The sequence below is a fragment of the Cataglyphis hispanica genome, chromosome 4, assembly GCF_021464435.1.
Source record: "Cataglyphis hispanica isolate Lineage 1 chromosome 4, ULB_Chis1_1.0, whole genome shotgun sequence".
NCBI lineage: Eukaryota > Metazoa > Arthropoda > Insecta > Hymenoptera > Formicidae > Cataglyphis > Cataglyphis hispanica.
This window is the reverse complement of record NC_065957.1, coordinates 9,848,972-9,865,636: the sequence shown is the minus strand read 5'-3', so window position 1 is coordinate 9,865,636 and position 16,665 is coordinate 9,848,972. Positions and strand designations below refer to the sequence as shown.

Below are 16,665 nucleotides of genomic sequence, written 5' to 3'. Positions count from 1 at the left end.
AAAAAGGATATCAAAATCTTAACTTTTAAATTACTCTTAAGTTTCTATAAAAGTTATCACTGATTAGAAATTTGATATGCCGCGTATATATTAATTACAAATTTATTATTATATTAATATTTATGTTTATCGCGTTTTAGATCGAAAACATCGTGTGTATCAAATAATCACATATATTAATCCTTTCATTGTTATATTATATTTTGTGACGTAGAAGGGATTGTAAAATTTTCATTTTGATAATAATAGGATAAACGTCATATTACGTGACAGTGGAAACATGCAATCACATTTTCATTATCATTTCATTTTAACACACAATGATGTTTATCATAATTACACTATCATTATCATGATTACCTTATAAATATGATTCCAATGGTATATCACAAGTTAATTACAACAATGTAAATATTAATTGCACGACTGCGACACAATCATTCTGATACATAAATAATATAATCCTCGAGCGCAAAGAGAAAAACGCTTCTTTGAAAAGCATCGTAAATCCTTGATTCCGTTCCTCGCATCCCCCTTATCGGCCAAGACGGTGTAAAATTGCCTGCGACTAATGTTGAAGAGACCGAGACCATGCAATAAAAAATAACAAGCTCGTTCCAAAAGACATGAAGGAGAGGAAAGGGGATGAAACGCGCCCTTTTATCCCGCCATGCACGATCGTGTTGGTTTCACCAACGCAATGGCTCTGGCCGGTTAAATTGCCTGGAATCTGGCACTGGCTCGTGTTCCCTCCTCGAAGACGGCGGATATATCCCCCACCTCTTCACTCCCCTCTCGAAACTTGGGCCGTAATTCAGTCCGGCGAGGATGGACAAAAGGATTTCCAGTATCCTTTCTTCGAGCGAAATATCTAGGAATGAGACGCCGACAAGGATCCGTTAAATGCCGATCTTTGAAAGACATTTCTGCTCTGCCGAGAGATCACGTCCATGCGAGTCCCATATAATTCGCCCGAAGTAATTTCTGAAAAAAATCTTTTCCTTCGCGATTCCTGCGATCCCCAATAATGATCGATTGACTTGCGTTTACTGCGCGTCTCGCCCTCGATTCTCGTGATATAAAACACGAATTTCGCCGAGTAGGAGTGATAGCACGCTTAACGTGAACAGTTCTCGATAATTAAAAAATAATACATTCATTTATATGTAGCATCTTATTCACTAACACAAATTGCTCGTTTTCTTGATTACAACGCTATAAATATGTCCAAGTATTGCCGATAATTTTATTTTTCGTCGTGCTCTCGCGGTTGTAAACATTTCGACATACGGACACCGTAACGTAGTCCGCGGTGTGTACTTTTCTTATGCGCGAAATGGATTTCGAAGGTGTAGCTACGAGTTTATACCGGCGATTGTCGATTTTCGCAAGAGTGTGAGTTAACTCGTGATACAAACACACTTTGTAAATCTCATCAAAGCATTTCATGCTGCTCGATCGTGTAAATACCCTTCGCTCTTCTTCTCTCTTTCGCGAACGCAGAGTACCGTCCAGCAGAAGTATCGTGTCGCATGTTTTCGAGATGTAAATTGCATCGTCGAATAGTAATGCAAAAATAAGAAAGTGAGAAGAAGAGTGACAATATAAGCAATTAACCATGTTTTAAGCAATAAGCAACATAAGCAATTTTCGCATTATATTTGATTTATAGGTTTTTATTGAATGATTGCAAAAAATTTAAAATTATAATAATCATTTTAATATCACAATTTAATATACAAATTTTTTCCTTTACAAATAAATGATGTTGAAAGATGATATTAAAACAAAATTGCAACACCTAGAGGTAGAACATCTTTTAATATAAATCTCGGAAAATTTTCAATTTTTATATAATACAATTTGATATCTTGATTATAAGAAAGAAGTCAATATTGACAAATTTTATCATTTTAATGAGAAAAAAGTATCTTAGCGATTCGAATGCAAGTGCAGGCGAACTGTGAGCGATAGATATCGCAACGTAGTTATTAAAACCACCATGTGAGATGTCTACGTTCAACGTTTTACGTAGATACAGTATCTGACTGCTTGTACGCTTTCGGCGATATATTTTAACAGCGCACGCGGAGACTATCCTTCGGACGAGTCCGACGAGTTTGTACAACGTGTACGAAAGCTCGCTCGCTCGCTTCGCGTGTGTACCTTGCGCGCTGTGTGCTTAGGATTTCGTGGAGTGGAAGCGTGTTTGACTATTTCTAGAGAGAGAGCTGACAGAGAAAACAAAAGTGCAGGCAGATATAGAGAACCGGGCGTGGGCGCTCTCGCGCGCTGAATAGACGTCAATTAAAGCGACGAATGGACGCGATACCCGTGTTATATCCCGGCCGATAGAAGCAACGGCCGTATTAATTTATGTCCGATAACTCGGTTTGCGCGCACTACACCCATCGAATATAATCGTTCACGTTCGCTCACACCGGCTTATATAGATACCACATCAAAGACGAGGCCTCAATATCGCCGCGTTATCACCCCGGCATCAATGTCCGAGTATATATACTCGCGTCGCGCAATCGAATGATTAATAGATAATCGACGAGATACGAACTCTTGAACTGTGCACTTGAGTCATCGCATAAACTTACTGCCGCGATGATAATCACCCGGTCGCGACGAATGAGAATTAAGTGACAGCAACGCGTGGAGAATTTTCACGAGTAGGATCGCCACGTGATCGCGTATCCACGAAACCTCGCGTGTATATTTTTTTTCGTCTATCCAAATGGAAGATTGTAATTCTCTGAGATCTTCTATAACGACGAATCTTTCTTTCGATTTCAAAAATTTTATAAACAACCTTTAAAAATATTATTTTCATGATAAGAGAGAGAAACTATCTTTGAGTAAGTTTTCTTCTTCACTCGCGATAAACCTGTTTGCACGTAAGGCTATTCGATCAAGTGGATAAACTGAAAATCGAAAGAATCCATCGAATATCCTTGGCAGTGGGCCATTCATTGGGTTTCGGATCGGGGAGTAAGTGTGGAAAGGAGGTCATTGAGCTACGTGGAAAAGGGAAAGAGGAGAGGGAGAAGAAAAATGTAGCCGCGTTCACGAGCGTGTACGCGAGACGACGCTTCAATTAAGCGACTAATTTGGAGAATGGTACGTTTTGCCCGACACGCCACTCGCACTGCAAGATTTATGATATCGCGGAAAGATGGCGGGAATTCGTCCCGAACCCGGCCGTGGATTAAACCAAGCGGATATAATCGCGCTACATTTACCGCGAATGCCGGTATTAATAGTAAACGTAATCTCTGTGAAATTGCGTTGCCGCGTGCGATTGCATTACCACCCAATTAATATGATGTTAATGCGATTCGAAGGGCGAGCAAAAGATGCAAATGCAAAGGCACGTGTGTGTCGCGTATAACGCATCGACGTGTATATATAATTCAGAGAATAATTAATAATTGTAATATCGCATCGATGTGCGTGAGCGATAGTTATTTATTTAATTATTCGAACGCACAGTTTGAATAATTTGACAAGCGACGATTGATATTCCCTAAATCGAATATGAGTTAATTTAGATATATGTAATGCCGGGCGTATTGATGGATCGTGCGATAATTAGAGACGTCAAACTGAACTTTATCGCCAATGAAACATTGATTATTAATTCAATAAAAGAAGAATGAAAATAGTTTACTAAATAATAGTTTTCTATCTTGTATATAATATTCTCTATAATTCTTTTCCGTGCATGTATATATTCTCTATAATTTATTATTAAATATTATTTGGTGATTTTTAATTACCTTTGTACACGAATAAACAATAATAAAATACCTTCACATATAATTTCGCGAATCACGTTTGACTTTTCACAAAATTTCCTTTATCCATCGCACATTTTTTTAATCATATTGACCGATGAAAAATGTGAGAAAAGTTACGCTTTTCAAAAAGTCTTCGTAGCATAAATCGACGAACGAGAACGTAAAGCGAGGGAGGAAGGAAAAAATAAAAAGGAGGAAGCGCGCGCGCGCATACCCGTGCGCAAGAGAGGCAAAAAAAGAGGCGAAGGACCGCCCGGCGGTTGTTTTAATGAGAGTTAAAGCTAGCGAGTAAATGTCGAATAAATCATTTCACCGGGGCGCTAAGTGCATCCATCGGTCCCGGAGGTAGGAGAGGGGGACCCTCTTTATCTGTGCATCGGCGACACGTGCGCGCTACACGTCGGACATAAAGGCGATCATGCCGCGATACATTTGTCTGTGTGTGCGTCGCGGCATATACTACAGCCCCCGCAATAAAACACAGGAAAAACGGACGACGAATGCAAAAGAAGAGAGGCGGCGACGTCGAGCGGATGCGCCGCGAGCGATTTCGCGCACGTGCATGATGCGATTAATATGCGTCCGCGGCTGTGCCGGCGAACTCGTGAAAAACGAGATTTCCCCCCCCCCCCCCCCTCCCCCGCGACTCGGAGCTCGTGATGAGACCGATGCGACCGGTGCGCATTACGCGGCTCCGATAAAATTGCATACCACCGCCTCGAGATCCGCCTCGTTCCTCGTTACGCGCGTGTTTTCCAACGAGCGTAATTAACATGCGCGCCGCGCGACTCCACTCGTTTCGGCATATATTCCGGGAAATGCTCTCTCGGTCGAAAGTACTTTCCGCGATCTAGTATTTCGGACGCGAATCGAGAAATGCGATTGGAATCGTAACAGAGGGCAAAAAGGAAAAAGACATTTTATGTCTTAAAGAGTCTAATAGTAGAAGGATTTTCTTACATTTGTACATGAAAGGTTTCTGGATATTTCGTAAATAACGGCTGATGCAAATTTATAAGACGAATCCCTTCCATCTCTCCCCTCCTGTACATTTCGCTCGGAACATGCCTACATCCTACATCTTTAATCTCGGGCATCTCATCTCGAGCTGACGCGCTGCCGTGTCCGTGTCGTGTCGTGTCGCGGCGCATCTGCTGCGACGTCAAAACACACGCGACGTACGGACGGACGGACAGCGTAACGGGCCGTCTCGTTAATTGGCAAACGGCGGATGATCGATGCGTAACATTATTCGGCGGCGCAACCGTCTCCTCCGGTCCATCCACCCTTCCCTATGTCATCTCTCCCCGCGTGCACGCGTGGGTGCGCGACGCGAGATGCAACCAACCAGCCAACCAACCCCTTCCGCGCGCACGCGGTACGACTCGCCCGCGAGTTATTGCTTTCATTAGCCGAACAATGAAACCAATTTGTGACGCGGTGTGCTCCCCCTGCTTCCCCCTTCTCTTCCTTTCTATTCACTCTCTCTCTCTCTCCCTCTCTCTGTATTTCTCTCTCTTTTTGTCTTATCTGACATCGCGACAGGAGACTTGCGTTCCTCGCATCGATGACATATCGTCTTTGTCTTTCATTGTTCGACGCGAGATGCATCGGGATGACGATCCTGTCCCGTGCAGCCTCATTCGAGAGATTTGATTTAAGAGGATGCGCGTACATAAAATCAAAATCTCGTTTTGTTCTCTAAATACATAGCTCCCACCGCTTCTCGAGACGCGTCTGCTCTCCAAACAAAGTCGATATCGACGTGGATCGCCGTTTGCCTTCTTTCTGAGACTGTTTGTCATGTCAATTTTCCATGCTTGAGTAGATATTGATAAATCAAATCTCTTAAACAAAGTAAAATGAAATCACTCTCCGTTCTGAGTCAGAAAAACTACGCAAATATGTATTATTTAATAAATAAAAATATAAATTTAATAAATATCTAAATTTAATAAATAAATAACAAGTTTTGGTATTTTTAAAAATATTCTGTATGTTTATTTACCTATTTGTGCTTTTTATTCAATTCTCTCTATTTAACTATATATTTATATTATAGTTATATATCATAAATATTACATAGCCCTTTAAACATTCGCTTGTTGCAAAATGTATCTTGGGTTGATCTATTCGATCACCATTTTCGCTCTACTTATTTACTATAATCGTAGTTAGTTATATTCGTTCGCCTACTCCCGTATCGTTACTCTATCGGCTTTAAAATCAATATTGCTACCTATAGAACTCAAGACTCATGCTGACTCGACGGTTTCGACATATCAATAGCACTTCTTGTTATGCACGCGTTGGATAACGCGGCTTTTTTTTCCTCCTCCCCTCCCCTCTTTTTTTCTTTGCAATACGTATTCAATGTTTGTTCAATTACGTATCATTTATTTTTATACGCAACAAATTGTCCGATTAATCTTTTACCGACATTTAATTACATTAATTGTACACTATTTCAACGTATATTTCTTTTTGTCTTCTCAGGGACATTTTCTCGCGCTAATAATAATCTTATTTCTCCCTCTAATGCGATTCTTAATCGCAATATCGGATCCCTGTGTTCCTTCTCTCGCGTATATCCTCTCCCAGACACTCTCTCGAAATCATGGGTGGATCGCGATTATGTTTGTTTCCTCGTTTGCGAGAGCGAGATTCCATTTGGCTAATGAATACGAAACGTGATACGCGGCCGGCGATTGATTATTCCCTAATTGCGCCCAAACTAGTGGGCAGTAATCTGAGCACGGCACATTTCGAACTGTAATTTTCCCCGTTTTGCAATTACGCCAAATTATCCGTTTCGTGAAATCGTACGCCCCTGTGTATCCTTTATGCGATTTCGTTACACGACGATGAGACTGTATGCCGTGTATGCGTCCGCCGGAGCGTGAAAATGGCGATCCTGTGAAGAATCGACGCGCGATGCGAGCGCAACAAAGATATTTCCCCCGCGCGATATTTAATCACGCCTTGATACATTTATGCTTCCCTTAATCCTTCAGTACCTTCGTTCAACAATTCTGGGATCGTATTGCAGGCGAACAAAAGTGTTCGATGCATCTTTGCAACTTGCTCGGAAACTTCGTAAATATTAGTTTTCGAAAGCAAAATATTCATCATTCTTGTAACGTAGATTTTTTTGTTTTATTAAAAAAAAAAAAAAAATTAGGGCAAAAATATCTCTGAGCAATGACGGAAAATTAATTTGAAGGAAAGTGTAAGGAATGAACTTTTATTATGAGTAATTATATTGAAGTATTTAAGAGTCATATTAACGAGGAACATTGAAACAAGTATCCTCGACTGATCATGATTTATATAATATAATATCTGAATACGAATAGTATAACCCGAGAGCAATTAAGCATCCACGCGAGCTTTTGCTGTTGTAATTTCAGACACGATTATTATCGCGGAGAATTTATTAATCATCGTCATTAGACGCAAATGCTACACAAGAAATCATTCTAATGCTACAAGAGAAATCATTCTAATCGTCCGTTTTGCCCGACGATGAAGTGCAATGCACTCGCTTCGCTTCCAACACAAGCATCGACGGGCAAAACGCGAATCTCTGACCTCGCGATGAAATTTATTGCCCGGTCAGGCTATAAAGTTTTTTTTATTTTTCACCTTTCTCTCTCTCTCTCTCTCTCTCTCTCTCTTTCTCTACCGCTGACCATATTGCGGTAGATCGTGCAGTTATATCTTGTACGTTTCTCCCGTAGGAAACAGGTGTCCGTGTGCAGGTGCGTAGGTGTGAAGGACGTCTGAGTGCGGTCGAGGATTCCCTCGGGGTGGAGCCGAAGGATGAGCGAGTATATTAGATTGCGGGATTTAATACGTTACTTTGGGAATATGCGGTATTTATCAGCGTATGTGAAACGCTCGCTATCTATACACGGTGTGTCACAAAATTTGCGTCGAATTTTAGCAATGCGTATGATAATGTCAAAGATAATTTCCTCGATCAATTAAAGAAGAACTAGATAATATTTAATTATAATTTTTGACACTAAATCTACAAAAAAGAAATAATAATATCAAAACAATCGTCGATTTTCAATCCGAACGTGTCAAAGGTACGAGAAGCAAATTGAAAGACGGAGTTTATATTGTCGCGTCAGACGTAATGAACGATGTAATGAGCTTTCACACGCTGAGCTTTATTGCTCAAGCAAGTAATAAAGCTTTTATTTCGCGAGTCGCTTGTTGTGTACAGGTGCCGAGGCGCGCAACTCCGAAAGCAATCTAGGATCCCTCTAGAGGGGACGGGAGCTGCCGAAGGATGAGTGAGTATATTAGACCGCAGGGTCTAATACGTTATAAGCCGTATGTATTTACTTGCCCTTGCATCCCGTTCTCCATGTATATACGTCACTACATTCGGTGTGTTATCCCGCGGGAGATTCCGTACGGTGATGGTCGAATCTCCATCGAACTGTAATGTTCGTAAATTTGCTTGCTACCGGATATCCTTGACATATATGTATGTGGGAAAATCGTGGGATTTCTCTTACATGGGTTTTTCTTCAATTATCCGTTAACAGTCTTTGAAAAACCGTCATATATCTTATGCGTTCAGGTATTTTTGAAAGGAGCGAATTTTTTTTTACGAGTATAAAGGATCCCCGAAAAGAATAGAAGCACTTCAAACGCGGATAAGTCAAAGGTTAAGTGAGGATATTAGACCGCTAGATTCGCTGCTGTACGTGCAAAATGCGAATGTGTGCGGCAGACGCGCGCGCATGTGTATATACTGTTGAATATACCGTCGCGTGTTTACATGAGTCTGCGTAATATAGGTACGTACGGTCGGAATTAATTAAATCCGATCTCGGGCAATATTCGGGAAACTGATCTCCTTTATCGTTGCAGAAGTTACTAGTTTCCTAATATAGGTATAGACTAAAATAGTATGTTATGCAAAAAAAAAATATCAGCACAAAATTTTTCTTTAAAATTAGCAAGATTTATTTATTCATATATTGTGTATGTAAAATTATATACAGCAGCTTAATTAAAAAATGATAACAAAGATTATATATTCTTTTCTCTCGTACAATTAAATTTAATAAACGATTAAACTTTAATATTAAACAAATGTATGTAAAATTAGAATTAATAATGTTCGATGAAACAATTGTAAACTAATTCTAAATTTCAATTTTCATAGCGATCGAGTAATTTTTTTTCTGTTATCGTGACTGCGATAACTATATTCTAAAGAGAACACTTGAATAAGAAAATATAAGAAATTGTTTTTTTACGACACATTTCAATTTTCTCTACGCGTAATAAAAGAATTTAATGCGACGAAAAATTTTGCGAGATCGCGTGTTGTTCGCGAGATACTTGGATGCTGACTAGATGCGTAAGGGAAGCAAAGGACAACTTTAAAAGGAGAATCTCTGGAAAGAAAGAGAGAGAGAGGAGTCGAAGGATGAGTGAGTATATTAGACCGCAGGGTCTAATACGTTATAAGGTACAAGCATACACGCGTTCTATGTTTGTCTCTCTTCTTAAGCGTCTAAGTGTGCACATAGAGAGCTTTATACACACACACACACACATATACAGAGGCGCACATAGATATTTACTGTGCACACGTATGCATCAGTCGATCGGTGTGTTATGGGCTACATATATATACATGTATACATGGTACATACTCGGGGATAATAAATATCCTTCGTCCGAGTCAGCATCGGCTCGCTTGATCTTTCATAGCCGCTCGTAAAGCGTCCTCGGGGTGGGCCGTAAAATTTGTCCGTTATTTGAAATATCCTCGAGAGTCCTCCCCGAAAACTTTCCGGCCAAGGATCTCTCCCTCTTCGGCCCTTCTCTTGGCGCGAAAATCCCGCGAATCTGTCGGCGGCATGCAATGTCGCCATAATAATATATACGGTGTTTCAAATATTTTAATGTTTTGATAATTTAGAGATTTATAAAAAAAATGCGCTTATATTTTTTGAATAACAAATAATTAAAATTTTGAAAAAAATTTACGCGATTAACTTCAAAAATAAAGAACAAATTTTTAATTTTTTTATTCGATAGTGTGAATTTTAATTTAACAAAATTTTTTATTTGAGAATTGAAAGTATAGTAAAAAAATTGGCATCGCGAATTAAATTATCATCAAGAAAAGTTAATCTCAAATCAATTAAAAAAAAAAATCCATAAATGACAAGAAGATATCTGAGGCGCCCTATATATCAGAAATAGGAGGGTTGCCTTAGTCCGTCGAGGATCATAGCAATCAAGGAAACTCTTACGGAAGTTCGAGTGGTAGAGTGCGAAGAAATGCTCTTGGGAAAATTGCGGATGGCTTACAGTTATAACAATTCCGTTCAACTTCTCCTGATTGTAGGATATTGATACATAGGGAGGCAAGCGATGTGATAAACAATTTGTGGAGTTGCTCCCTGAAGATAGTGCGATGAATTATTTGAGAAATAACTTTCTTCGGAACATATACGCGAGATATATTTCCGTCATGTCACTTATGTCACAGATATGTGTAATTGCACATGACTGCGAGAAAGCTCACCCACTATAATATGGTACAAAAATTCCATTTCACAATTAATTTCATTATTTAATTAAAAAATCCGGTATTTTTACCCTTTACTAAACTAATACTTACACTGTACAATTTATATTTATAAAAAATGGTTGGTAGCATCGCTTTAAACGTTCAGCCATCGATAAAAATTTCTGCTTACAAAGAATCCTTTTTTCCTTTTAAAGTATCATCTTGAGAATCGGGCGCAAACCCGTTCCCCTTGATCGGCAGACAGATGAAAAGTGGCCGCAGGGGTGAAATCAGGATACGTGCGTAAGAGCAATCGCACGGGGAAATTAGCGAAAACGGCGCGCAAGCTACTCACAGAGCGAGATGGAGAAGCGATGAGGGAGGGAAAGGGGCGTTCTGACGAGAACGCAGATTTGTCCCAAGGGGGTGCTTACGTGGAGTGGGAAACCGACAAATTTTGACCCTTCTCATTCGCTCCGCTACGAGGATTCCGAATCTCCCTAACCACCACGCCCGAGAACATTGGGCCGTTCGACCGTGATTTCATGATAGACCGGGAAGAGCGATGGACGATTACGTGATCGGATTACTTGGATGTTATGTGCTTGGACGGTACACCGTTGACCAAAGGTACACGACCGGAAGGTACGTGATGGAAGGAAGTCAAACGTCATCGCCGTCGTCTATGTACGTTTGTGCAACGTGTGTAAAGAAGAGAGGAGCACGAGAATGGATCATAAAAAAGCGCTCACAATATAAAGAAGCGTTAAAAAATGACAGAATTTCGTTCGTTAAAATATTTTACAAATATTGCTAGTTCAAACATAAAAAAAAAATAATAAGACAAAAAATAAGGACAAGTATAATATTTTAAGATTAAACTTATCATCTTCTATTTACGAAAATCCTATAAGCAGATTACAACATTTCTATTCAATTGCTTTCTTCATATATAGAACAGTGGAGAGAATCATGATAACCACAGAGAAGAGCCATAATTCTAAAGCGTATTATCTCGATGGATTATCAGCTCGATGTCCGGTAGTTCTAATCGCGACAAATCTGTCGCCGGTCCTCGAAATTCTCCCGGTTCTACTTCCGCGAGATTATTATCTCATTTCGTTAGATGACGGCGTGCTCATTATCGTCGGAAATAAATCTGTCATTCCCGTCGCCGCCCGCCGCTGAATTCCGATTATCACCGAACGACCGAATCTACCTGCTTCATCCAATGACAGTAGACGCCATCGATAGACAGCCCTCGCTATAATTTTCCGTACAAACGAAGAATTTTTTTAACGAAGATAAACTATCGTTCAAGAATCCATTTCTTACATTTAAATTCTTTCTCTGTTGACAGTATATGACATATGTTTTATTTTAATTAAAATGCAATATAATAAAGAAATAAAATAAATTAAAAAATATTTGAAAATATGTATTGCATATCTAATCTAATTAAATAATTTAAAGATATTTTTATATAAAAATAATTTATTTATTATTTTTATTAACAAGCATTTTTGTCAAATAATGAATTCAATTAATTACAAAATTGATATTATAATTATTAGCATCTTTAGATTAATTAATGTCAATTATCCATAATTAGTATCTCCGTTAAAATATGCAAGATGCATCTCATAAATAATATATATATTGTTCATATATAATAATATATATTAAATGAATTTATCCCCTATAAATTATTTCGCGAAAATCAATAACTGTTGACACGCGCGTTTTTTATGCCTCTCGTATAATATCGCCGCGTATCTTTCTCCACAATATTTAAACAGTACGCTCGAGAGAAGAATATTTCGATATGATTCGCTTCTATTGAATGAAAAAAAAATACCCCAGCTGTCAATAATTCCTATCGCTTCTATTCAGAGGGTTGCAAAATTTTGGAGAATTTATACTAGAGATACTTTCACGAAAAACACGTGTTTCACATGATCAGTCGATAGCGGGATATGGCGGCGGTCGCATAGGTGTGTTTGTAAACACACAAATGGCGGGTAACATACGATGCTCGTAAATTTATCGAAGCGCGTTTGCGTCCGTAAATTTTGCGAGTAAACGCGGTCCATCATCCCGATCTCGCTTGCGCACAAGTGCGCGGGCGCTTATGGCCGCAATTCGCACCTACCAATTGGACAGAAACTCGGGAGACAAACTGCCTCGCTTGCAATCAAGAGCATCTCGGGATGTGCTTCTGCTGTCAAACAACGTGTTTACTATCTCGTGATGTCGTTATTAATTTTCACTCTACACATAGCGACTCTACAGTAATTGACTACATATCAAGAATATATCACGTAAGGCATTAGCAAAATAGTTTCAATTTCTCTTTAATTTCTGTTTAAATTGTCATTAACTGAATCATAATTAGTATGTAAATATTTAAGATTCTAGAATAAAATTTTGAATCCAGATATCTCATACTTTAATAATGCAACATTTTAATGACATAATATTGCTTGAGAATTTAAAATTCTACAGATTGAATTACATATCAAATGGAAAAAGAGAGAGAAACATTTTTTATTATCGTTCCTATATATTTTCCATATTAAAGGTACCTTAAATTGAGTCCTAACTCTGCGATTTGGATGCATCGTTGGGAACATTTCACAGTCGCTATAGACAAACTTATACTTATTTTTTTTTTTTTTTTTGAAGCACCTGATAAGCAATGGCATAAAATAAAGAAATAATATAAATTTCGTTCTATCCGCAAAAAGGACAGCAAGATTCTCAAAGTTTCTCTCGGCGAATTAATTCGGGCGTGATCGAGAAAACTTGGGACGGGACGTATAACTGCGTAAGAAGCGAGATAGAAGCGAGACGTAGAATCTGTTTGCATTATATCATCTCGGAGATAGGTACAGGTCCGATCAGGGTTGTTATACGAGTTTTGCGAGCCATCGTCGGTCGTTACACGACGACTCGGCGCCCGAGTAGCCGTGCTCGAGTGCACCGGCCGCGTTTACACAGTAAATATATCAATGAATTTACGATGCGCGCGCTGATCCCTAATGGCCTCACAAACAGATCTCCGTCGAGGAATGCGCTTTCGTTCCGTGCTTTCGCTCTCGCCGTTGTTAAAGCGATTCGATGGTGCATTCGAGGCTCCTTGCTTCGCGAGTGCAGAGGATCGCGAGATTACGGCGGACGATCCTCATCGGAAGTCACTCATCGCGACTCATCGGATGTTTCTGTGCTTGGACTCTGTTTTTCGATCGAGCGTGAATAGACATTTCATCCGCGGAGGCGGCGCGGAAAATTCGGAAACGAGGGGCCGCGTTTTAATTGGACGGATTTCGATGATATCAGCGATATATTAAATGCAAGCTAATTGACCTATCTGCCCCTCCGGCCTCCCTCCCACCTTTCTGACAATCGCGCGTGAGTGACATGCATTTACCGCACCCATATTTTTTGCACCGCGAACAAAAGCATGGAAAACTATACGCATTGCTTCGTTTATATCTGCGAGACAGGGGAAAAAAAATTGAAATTTTTTTAGCTGCGGATTTAATTTTATTTACACTCATAACATGTAAATAAAACAATTTTTATATTTACAGAAGCTTAAGCAGATTATTCTCTTAAATATTGATGACTGTTTCGTAATTTTAGAAAATTTTTACATTTGAGACTAATAAAATGTAAAAAATATGTAAATAGTTTAAATATTTTCTAGCTTATTTGCAGTATGTGACAATATCTTTCATTTCATTCAGGATGAAAAAAAAAATTTATACATAGTATCATTAATATCACATGCAATATTTCTTATTGAAAACGTATTTACAAATTTATTAAAACAATTAAATCAATCTGAAATCTAACATCAACAAAATTGAATTGTGATGCGACAGAAATATTCATAAAAATCACCGAACGCGAACGCGTAATAAGTTCATAATCGCGAAAACTCGTCTCATCTCGTCCATTTTCTACGATCGATACGTCTGATTTTTCGCGAAAATACCTTGCCCATTACATCCGCTTATATTTATATACAACGAAGGTGGAGATGCAAAGCGTCGATATTTTATTTTTTAAATCTCGCACCGCGCGCTTCGCGCGATAACGGTCCTCGTAGCGCGAGGAGACCAGGAAGCGGAAAAAGGAACTACAAGCGCAAAGCCGGAGCAGCATTAGCTTTTAGTACGCCCGGGGATGTGGGAGGGAGGAATAAAAAGCGGGAAAAAAGCGCAATGCAGTAGGGAGGACGAAGAAGGAGGCGAAAAATCATTTGAAAATTACCGTCGCGCGGCCATTAGTCCGGCTCGGCGTCCTGAATTTTTTACCAAGAGATTTTACCGGGCGACAGCTCGGTCCACTTGCTAATAAAAACCATACGGTTTCCTTTGCTTTTGCGTCTTTCGCGAAATGGTCGGGGCATAATTAATTTTCAACGAGCGTCGCGATTTAACGATGTTTAACACCTTCCCCGGTTAGAAAGACTTTCTATCTTTTAGTGAAAAAGGTCGCTTATATACAATAACAAGATTTAACAAATATTAATAAAAAATTTGAATCTTTTTTAATAGATTTTATCATTCGATAAAAATCTATAAAATATATTTTTCTGAATTAATTCTCACATGAAGAATTATGCAAAACTAAAAAAAAGTTCCATTTTTTAATAATTTAAAGGCTAATCTAAAAGCTATATATATATAAATGTAGAAGACAAACCAATAATATCCTTTGTATCCAGCATTTGCATTTTCCAGTAGTTTCGAAATATTTTATAAAGTTACTTGGATGCCTGTAAATAGTGAGCATTAACATACGCAACATTTTATCTTCCGTTATTCCAGCACGATGTCGAACTTGACTTTTCATCGCATCGATCGAGTCGCAACTATCGCTTTACATGCATGACGTGCAGGAGATAAAATGCCATTTCATTTATACAATCTCTCTCTCAGAATGATGAATTTGTTGATTCGGATATAAAAGATGTGAGGAAAAATATTTTTTTTTCCATCTCGAGCACAGAAGAAGAGATAGCGGCGCGAAAGCAAGATATGAAAGCTGAAAACACTTAAGGGCTCTAATCAAGATCGTAAATATGTCCGTTATACACATAGTGTTTTTTTCCTTTGTCGCGAGATTGAGAAATTTTGCCTCAGCATCGCGCGACCCTTTATCGTCGTCCCAGGCCCTTAATAATTTTTTCATCGTACGAGCGAGTAGGGAAATCAGGAGCTTACGAGACGAGATATACGGATGACTTTTATCGTTTGATAGTTTTTTTTTTTTTTCGATTAGATATATCAAAAACGAACGGTCACCGAGAACGATCAATTTGATAGTTAGATTCTGAAGGCCATAAATATAAACCTCTTCGAGAAAATGATAAAAACACTGGAAGAGAGTTAGAAGCGCGATCGCGAACAAACAGAAATATTGCGTTATCGTTAATCAAATTATTGACTGATTTAAAGAAAAGAGAAAGTTTCGAAAAAATTCTGGTAATTCGGATACTATAAAATCTTACTATCATTAGATTCTAGATACGTAATCGAGACCACCCAGCGCCTCCATTAATGAATTGACACATTCCGTATTTCCAAACACGTTGCTTGCCGACACCAATCAGATCTATCAATAACGGAACAACGTTTATGCGCTTTAGCCAAGGGACGCTTGACAGACCGGAAGAGATCCAGCATTACCTGCTATCCATCTGCAGGCTGCATGTCCCCTTCCTGGACTGCGAATCGACCCATTGTTGTCCTCGAATAACAGGCTTAATCTCCCCACAATTTCTCGGATCGTCCCTTTCGCGTTCCCTTTCGAATCTCCCTCCCCGTTATTCTCTATTTCTCTCTCACCTTGTATCTCTATCGCTCTGGCATGTGCCCACGTGCGCGAGCTCGAATAAAATAATATACACAACGCGCCCAGGAACCGATGCTCAAATTACGAGAGCAAGCGCGAGGGCGCTCGTCCAGAAAATTGCAGCTTATTTTCGCCCGATCATCGTCGACAGAGAGAGAATTCGCGTCCGTCCTCTTCCATTCGAGCGTTTCGACACGGGGGCTCCGCGGGCCCCTGACGAATCACTAAACTCTCTTTCTCCCTCTCGCACGGCATCGCAAAAGCATCCGGGATATAACGAAGGCTTCCCTCTTCTTCTTCTTCTGCCTGTCTGCCCCGAATCTCTTCCTGCTCGTGACATCGTGCATTTTGCGCGACAGGCAACGTATTTGTACCGTGACATTGGAAAATTACTTTTATTTCACATTTTTATTTTTTTTTTTAGAACTGTCAAGCGGTAGA

General features: G+C 39.4%; 3 protein-coding genes across 6 annotated transcripts in view; 1 reads left to right on the top strand and 2 right to left on the bottom strand.

The window, feature by feature from the left end:
• LOC126848813 (CD63 antigen-like) overlaps positions 1–2,466 on the bottom strand; it is a 169,380-nt gene extending 166,914 nt beyond the window's left edge. Inside the window, exon 1 of the mRNA XM_050590041.1 lies at positions 2,461–2,466. The gene's annotated coding sequence lies outside the window, so the exon portion shown is untranslated. The remainder of the gene's footprint in view (positions 1–2,460) is intronic.
• Positions 1–16,665, bottom strand: part of LOC126848782 (netrin-1-like) — a 169,252-nt gene that overhangs the window by 105,486 nt on the left and 47,101 nt on the right. The gene's annotated exons all lie outside the window — the stretch shown is intronic.
• Positions 1–16,665, top strand: part of LOC126848789 (TBC1 domain family member 14-like) — a 160,744-nt gene that overhangs the window by 119,793 nt on the left and 24,286 nt on the right. The window contains exon 4 of one of the 4 annotated variants that reach the window (XR_007687311.1): positions 7,550–7,570. The exons of the other annotated variants lie outside the window; for them this stretch is intronic. The gene's annotated coding sequence lies outside the window, so the exon portion shown is untranslated. The remainder of the gene's footprint in view (positions 1–7,549; positions 7,571–16,665) is intronic. 4 annotated transcript variants of the gene reach the window in all.